We start from the raw sequence: 8,104 nt of genomic DNA on the forward strand, positions 1-8,104 counted from the left end.
TAGCTCAAACACAAAAATAAACAATTAAATCTTACACTGATGGCACCGCTCAGACACTAATTAGCTGTTTGATTTTGAGTTTTCACACATTCACATTAGGAGTGAAATCTTGACACTCACTTAACAATGAAACTCAATCTTTAACTCAGCCAGATAAAACTTTAAATCTTCTCTAATATGAAGAGAGAGAATTAACAACAGTCTTAGCAACTCTGTGTTGGTAGCACAGTTGGGTTGTAACTTAGATGTGCTCATATCTCTAAATAGAAATAAAACTGATCTTAAGACACAATTGAATTTCAGGTGGGGTTTTTTCTTCCAGAAAAAAAAATTAACATCTGTAAACCAAGAAAGAAAGAAAGATTGCTAGATTAAAAGTTTATTCTACTATATTCCGTGTGATTTATACAAATTCTTCTGCAGTCAACTTTCATGTTCATGGAAGCATAATTATCAATTTGCTTCCAAGCTTCACGATGCAGTACAGCTGGGAGGATCTTCCACATTATCTTGGGGGCAGCTTCTCTGTGGGCCCACTTAGTCTCTGACAGCTTCTGACAGCTTCTGCAGCTCCAGTGGGCACTGCTCAGGTAACAACTTCTCCTGCATTTTAATAAATGCAGAGTGTTGTTTAGACAAGTTGGCCACAAAAGTGTAAAGCTTTTCAGTTAGGTTGAAAAAGCTGACAAAACATGTTTGATTTTGCCTTAATCTGGTTTTGGTAGAGAGTGCAATGTGTCACAGGCTGGGTCTTTGACCCAGCGCTCTGAGGTCATTTTTGTATTTTTCTCATTTTGATATGTGATTAGTTTTTGTGTCATTTCCTATCTAGCTTTAGTTTGGGCAGTTATTGTTTATTGTTCCCTTGGTTTTCTATGTTTGAGTTCTTGCATTATTCATCACGTATTAGGTATGTTAAGTTTGTGTTGTCATGTCTAGTTTTAGTGTTTCCTGTTTTATTCTGACAGTGTCATGTGTTCTTTGGTCATTGTATTTAGTTTCACTCCTCCTGGTCCTGTCATTAGATTCATGTCAGTCAGCTGTTTCCTCATGTGTCTCCACTTCCCCTGATCACCTCATGTGTGTATTTAAGCCTTCTGTTTTCTGCATGTCATGGTTGGGTAGTCTGTTTATCTCACCACAGTTACAGTCATTAGCTTCATCTTCGCCTGTTTTCCTCACCATAGTCTTTGCCTGTTTATTTCCACCACAGTCATAGTTATAGTTTTTGGTCTTAGTACCTCATAGTATTTTGTTTCTTAGTGTTTTTATTTCGTTTGCTTAGGTTTTCCTGGTTTACCCCTACCGTCGTCTCAATAAAGGATCACTTTTCTGTTACATCTTACAACTCCTCGTCTTCATCTGCTTTTGGGTCCTGTTTCCATACACATCGGCGCACCCCGCCGTGACAGCCTGACAGGCCTTTGGATTATTTTTTTTTTTGTTTGTTGTTGTTTTCCTGACTGAAGTCCCTTAAAGTGCCCCCTCTTGTTTGCAGCCCCATCATAACCTTGACCCCGGATGTTTCAATCTTCAGATTATTTTCTTCCAGTACAGCCATTACTAGCTTTTCAACAGCATCTCCAGTAGCTAACTCCAAATTACACACCTGAAGGAAGTGCTCCTTGATTTCCATATTGTGTACATATCTGACAACAAAGGAAACCTGCTTGGTGTGAACACCTCTGTGGTTTCATCCATTAATATAGGAAAAACACACTTCTTCAGTCTCAGCTAACTGCAGGAAGTCACTTGGATGAGTGACGAAACGCTTCTCCAACTGAAAATGTCCAGATGAACAGAATCAACCTTTTGGGATTTATTTACCCGGATGATTAAGCACGCATCAAGACGTTATTTTATCAATATTTTTTAAATGATAGCAGCGCAAACAAATGTTTGCAGCACAAACCAGCACAAACGTAGCACAAACCTTTGACATCAATTTTGTTTGATTCCATTAATGTGTGTGTGTGTGTGGGGGGGGGCTGGTTGACCTCTGATGACCTCTAGAAATTTTTATTAATATGTTTAAAATGAAAGCGGCACAAAATAAAATTTTTGCAGCACAAATGTTTGATACCATTTTTGTTGGATTTGAAGAAGGTGGGGGGGGCAACTTCACTCACATATAACAAACTGTCTCAGAAAGGATATTTTAGTAATACAACATTTTACAACTTTTAGTGATAACAGAACAGATTCATCACATCAAGCCACAAAATCTTCTAAAACCTGTCCGTGGCCTGACTCCTCCCCCACAAGGATCAAGCTTAAAATTATTATAAAGCCTATCATAGTGGGCAATCACAATGAATCCACCAGATGTCACCGAACATGACTGTGTTGAAAAGCTTTAAGTAAAGAACCTTTTTCAGTGCTTCAGGAAGCTTCATTTGGCCATCATTACCGATGGATTTGACGAGCAGGGGTGGAGAACTGGGGAGAGGAATCCTGAATGGCATTTTGTCCAGTTCCAGCCAGACCGGATACTACCACTCTCAGCCCCATGTGAGAAACTCACCGTAATGAAAAAAAGAGAAAGGAAAAAAATCCAGATTCTCCATTGTGCAGCATGAGGACGTTTGAACTTTTAATTTATTAACAGATGTGGATGATGGGCCATAAGCCCGAATTTAACTTGCATGCAACAAGTTAAATTACTGAAAAGCCCATGTACAGATGTTCATTTCTTGAGAATATGCGTGCTGTATGTGAATGATTTTCCACAAATAGCTCCTTTCATTGGCCAGCTTTAGTTTTTAAACCAACTGGTAGACCTGATACCAAATGTGTTGCATCCCTTGGTGACCTTGTGTTCTCTCCAGTACTTAGAGGTGGTAAACAGGGTCACAGCAATTAAGTCTAGTATTTTAGGCTGCTGTTATCATACACTGTAAGTGGGTAAGCAATGAATGCATTCAGGATGTGCTGACAAGAAAGCCCCTCTCATATACGCCACCTGTAATATTTTTGTTTTGGTTAGTTTTAGTTCAGTTTTTAATGACCATCAAATCAAAGTAAAAACATGGGGGCATTTTCTTATATAAAGTAAATTCTCAGAGACAGCATCTTGGTTTGATTGTTGGTTTGTTTTTAATTACATTTTTTTTTTAATGGAGTATATGAGAAGGGTGCATAGTGGCATTTAATCATAACATAAAATTACAGTTCCAATTGGTAAATAAAGCAAAAAGCAAAAAATAAATAAATAAATAAGACATGCAGGAAACGCTATCTCAGACATGTATATTTGTGGGTACAGAAGTAGAGCGCATGGGGATTTTTCCTATAGTTGTGTTATTGTGTTGAAAGGTCATTATGTCATGATCATAGTGCACAGGTAATCCTCCACATTTGACTACAACTATTCTGTCAGTGAGAAGCCTGCCCTTATACTGACATTTGGGTTTCCTGGCTCCATCATTTTTTAATTCACATATAACAATACGAAACTTGGCTGTTCTCTCTGTCATGCCACTCCTGGGATCACATCTTCCTTGACCATTACAAATGGCTTTGACCTGTTCGTCATCACTAAGGATGAACGTGTTAGCATCCTTACAACTGTTGTCAACATTGTAGATCTGTTTACTTTTTATTTCTGCATCACATTTTTTCACACTCATCCTAGCATCTACATGCTGTCGTCTAAACGTTTCATAAGGGGTTTCATTCTGCCGCTTCACCATTGGTTTGGTTTGAAGATTGGCTGGTTTTGAGAGTCCAGTGGCAAAGAGCAGCACAAGCAGCAAACAGGTAAACAGGATCCTCATTGTTTCCTGGAGAAGAAAAAACGGGAACATTTTCATGATTTAGAATTTAGAGGAGCAAAAGTAAACTCAGTTAACGATGAAACAGCACAGAGGAACAGGACCAGATCATTATTCTCTGCTGGACCGGTAATTACTCTGTTTGAAAATCCAATATTAAACCAAACAGTGTGACTATGACGCTAAAATCAATGTACCTCATATTCTGATACTGTGATGGTCCAGTCGGGTTAATGTTTGTGTGTCAGTGTAAAGACTAAAGGTATATAGAATACCTGTGTCTGTGAAGTCCCACCGTTATGCCATCTGCACTTTGGTCCAGCTATCGCTCTTGAAAATGATTTGCGTGTCTACATCGCTATTTATAGTTCAATATGTGGCCGGAAGTAAGGTGTGCTCTGAGGTGCATCTAGCAAACTCGAGTCATCATTTAAAAACAATACTAACAATTTTCCTTTATTAATATAAACACATCAGTCGATAATTTCTTAGTCGTTTTGATGTAGCCTTTTAAATGATTAAAGGATAAGATCCCATCAATATAACAGCTTCCAAAAGTTATATATCAAAGCCAGTCTCATTTTTGTTCTTTCACAAAGATATGGCAATATTATATTATTATAATATTGTGGTGTTTGCTGGAAAGAACTTTGATCTTTAAAATATTATATTATTATAATATTGTGGTGTTTGCTGGAAAGAACTTTGATCTTAAAAATATATGAACATACCTGTATAGCAGTTCATACGTTAAGTAGCAGTTTAGCTATTTATTAACAACACATTTAACAACAAAAAAGCCTTTTGAATGACTTTCATGGGTGTTGGAATTTATATTGCTGTGTTTATGAGGTTTACCTAAAGGCACCAGGAATTCACAACTTTAATTCACATACATTGAACTATACATGAGAAAATGACAGACCACAATCAATAATCTTAGCAGTCACAGCTAAGTATTGTCTTCATATATGTAAAAGCTGTGTTAGCACTAATATTGATATAAGGTGTAGTCACAAAACTACAACATTCTAGCCAAAGTTAATTATAATATTAGAAATGTATCATTTAAACGTTTCCCAATGACGACACTCACCATGTTTTTTGCTTAACTGATGATGATTGGTGGGTTAAACTGCAGGTGTTCAGGCACGAGTCAGTCTTGTGGAACAGCAGGTGGTGAAGATGACTTCAGTCACTGAAATGCTCTGAAGGTGGAATTAATGTTAAAGTTTATTTAAGGATAAATTAATAAAGATTAATACAGAAATTTGGTTATCTCTCGTTCTTGGATGTATGAAAAATAAGCTTGTTTCCTATAAAAATGTAAATAAAATAAAAAATTAATGTACATGTAAAAAGTTCTTACCAAAAGAGGATTAAAGACTGAGCAGAGATCAAGGCAAGTGCAGAGCGCTGTTATTAAATTCTACCTGAGCAGGAAAAAATTAACACTTAGATCTGGGGGCTTCAGTTTTCACACATTTCAGTAGCGCCACCTTAATCATTTGCATCAATATCTACATCATCAGCCCACCTGTTCTAAGAAACGTGAGCACTTCTCTGTTTGTGGTTCAGAAGCATACTGCAAACATAATGTCAGGAATAATGTCCACAGCATGCTGATGCAGGGTGTCATTCATGGCAGGATTTATGGCGTTATTATGGTGACGTTACCGCGGGAAAAGCATTTTTGCAGCTCAGTGTTGAAGCTGCAGTTCGCAAAAAAGGTTTGCATGTTTTCCCTGTAACATGTGAAGCTTCGCACAATACTATATTTCAAAGTGTGTGACATTTGCCAAGTATAAAAGGTCTTTTATAGCAGCTTCCTTCGCTTACGGCCATACCACCCTGAACACGCCCGATCTCGTCTGATCTCGGAAGCTAAGCAGGGTCGGGCCTGGTCAGTACTTGGATGGGAGACCGCCTGGGAATACCAGGTGCTGTAAGCTTTTGCACTTCCACACACAAACTGCAGAGGGCGCCGCTGCTCACTCAGTGGAGGCAGCTTCAGGAAAAGCTTCATGACAACGCTCCTCATTGCATTTCGCTTTTGTGCAAAACAAAAAAACAACAACAACCAAATATTTAGCAAATACACAAACTTATTTATTCTGTAAATGTACAAAATCTCTGTGGCTAGTCCGTCTGGGCTCAGTCGAGAGGAACTTGTTAACCTTGTAGTGTGCAGCGGGCGCAGCGTCAACCTGACACCCATGTGCAACCAGTTTGAACTCTTATCGGCTGCCGGCTGCGGTCCCGAAGAGCACTGAATAAATGCGCATCAGTGTGCTGCCCTGAGCAGGGAACACGATATCATGGAGTTTCTAACACGGAGCAAGGTGAAGGTGACGCGACTATGCAGGACCGCCCCTGCTTAGCTTCAGAGATCAGATGAGAACAGGCTGGTATGGCCGTAAGTGAGAGGCTTCCTCGACAACGGGGCTCATGTAGATACTGTAACCCATTTATTGGGATTTTAAAAAACAATTTAGAGTGAAGGATATTGATTAGTTTCTACTTTTTTTAAATAGCTGCACATGACAGCACAGTTATAATGCATACTTAATGCTGCAATATTCACGTCATAAACAATTGTGAGTGTTTGCACAAAAACATCTACAGGTGCTCTGTGCATGTACAGTGATATTGATGTAAGGCTTGAAGAATTTGACATTACTACATGAGTGGAAGAGCTCTTTGCACAAGACTCACTAACCATCCTATTGGAAAATGAGCTTAAAGAGTGCCTCACATCCGTTTCAACTGTCATTTGTGTGTTGAAGTGCAAAAGCTTACAACACCTGGTATTCCCAGGCGGTCTCCCATCCAAGTACTGACCAGGCCCGACCCAGCTTGGCTTCCGAGATCAGACGAGATCGGGCGTGTTCAGGGTGGTGTGGCCGTAAGCGAGGGACTGCTTCACAACCAGCCTCTTTATACATGCTGTGATGACACAGTCATGCTTACGTTTTTTTCATGTCCTGTATATAAGTTGAATTGTCCAAAGCACAAAAATGTTGCACTTCCAAATGGTCCTAACACACTGTGTGCTCTGTGTCACTTTAACACTGTGCTGTGAGAAAGTAAGATGTGTCATTATGGTGACATTACCGCGGGAAAAGCATTTTTGCAGCTCAGTGTTGAAGCTGCAGTTCGCAAAAAAGGTTTGCATGTTTTCCCTGTAACATGTGAAGCTTCGCACAATACTATATTTCAAAGTGTGTGACATTTGCCAAGTATAAAAGGTCTTTTATAGCAGCTTCCTTCGCTTACGGCCATACCACCCTGAACACGCCCGATCTCGTCTGATCTCGGAAGCTAAGCAGGGTCGGGCCTGGTCAGTACTTGGATGGGAGACCGCCTGGGAATACCAGGTGCTGTAAGCTTTTGCACTTCCACACACAAACTGCAGAGGGCGCCGCTGCTCACTCAGTGGAGGCAGCTTCAGGAAAAGCTTCATGACAACGCTCCTCATTGCATTTCGCTTTTGTGCAAAACAAAAAAACAACAACAACCAAATATTTAGCAAATACACAAACTTATTTATTCTGTAAATGTACAAAATCTCTGTGGCTAGTCCGTCTGGGCTCAGTCGAGAGGAACTTGTTAACCTTGTAGTGTGCAGCGGGCGCAGCGTCAACCTGACACCCATGTGCAACCAGTTTGAACTCTTATCGGCTGCCGGCTGCGGTCCCGAAGAGCACTGAATAAATGCGCATCAGTGTGCTGCCCTGAGCAGGGAACACGATATCATGGAGTTTCTAACACGGAGCGGAGCAAGGTGAGGTGACGCGACTATGCAGGACCGCCCCTGCTTAGCTTCAGAGATAGATGAGAACAGGCTGGTATGGCCGTAAGTGAGAGGCTTCCTCGACAACGGGGCTCATGTAGATACTGGTAACCCATTTATTGGGATTTAAAAAACAATTTAGAGTGAAGGATATTGATTAGTTTCTACTTTTTTAAATAGCTGCACATGAAGCACAGTTATAATGCATACTTATGCGCTTCATATAGTCACGAAGAGGAATCATAAAAAAACGAATTTAAAATGAGGTGTTTTTGCAAAACAAACAAAACTGGACATACAGGTGCATCTGTTGGCAAATGTACAGGGAGGGATAATATTGATTAAGGCTTGAAAGGAATTTGACGATTAGACGTAAAACAAAATGGAGAAATAGGAAAGGAGCTCGAATTGCACAGAGGGAAGGGTGGGGCAACGTGGAGAGCACAGTCCGGGTAGGTTGTAAAAAAAAAGTGAGCTTGGGGGGGGAAAGAAAAAGTGCCTCCGAGTCGGGCAGTGTTGCAAGTTGTGTACATATTGT

At 40.0% G+C, this 8,104-nt stretch overlaps 1 long non-coding RNA gene and 3 other non-coding genes across 4 annotated transcripts; 2 read left to right on the forward strand and 2 right to left on the reverse strand.

The window, feature by feature from the left end:
* Positions 1-3,471: 3,471 nt before the first annotated feature.
* Positions 3,472-5,313, reverse strand: LOC120735480. The gene is made up of 3 exons (XR_005696265.1): positions 5,143-5,313; positions 4,870-4,981; positions 3,472-3,782 (listed from the first exon to the last, which is right to left on the reverse strand). It is a non-coding gene; the product is annotated as an uncharacterized LOC120735480 (long non-coding RNA).
* A 293-nt stretch (positions 5,314-5,606) lies between these two features.
* On the forward strand, positions 5,607-5,725 carry LOC120735504. The gene has a single exon (XR_005696278.1). It is a non-coding gene; the product is annotated as a 5S ribosomal RNA (ribosomal RNA).
* An 840-nt stretch (positions 5,726-6,565) lies between these two features.
* LOC120735506 lies at positions 6,566-6,684 on the reverse strand. The gene has a single exon (XR_005696280.1). It is a non-coding gene; the product is annotated as a 5S ribosomal RNA (ribosomal RNA).
* Positions 6,685-7,043: 359 nt separating this feature from the next.
* Positions 7,044-7,162, forward strand: LOC120735505. The gene has a single exon (XR_005696279.1). It is a non-coding gene; the product is annotated as a 5S ribosomal RNA (ribosomal RNA).
* Positions 7,163-8,104: the final 942 nt, after the last annotated feature.

The sequence above is a fragment of the Simochromis diagramma genome, unplaced genomic scaffold, assembly GCF_900408965.1.
Source record: "Simochromis diagramma unplaced genomic scaffold, fSimDia1.1 OVJJ01000027.1, whole genome shotgun sequence".
NCBI classification, from domain to species: Eukaryota; Metazoa; Chordata; class Actinopteri; order Cichliformes; family Cichlidae; genus Simochromis; species Simochromis diagramma.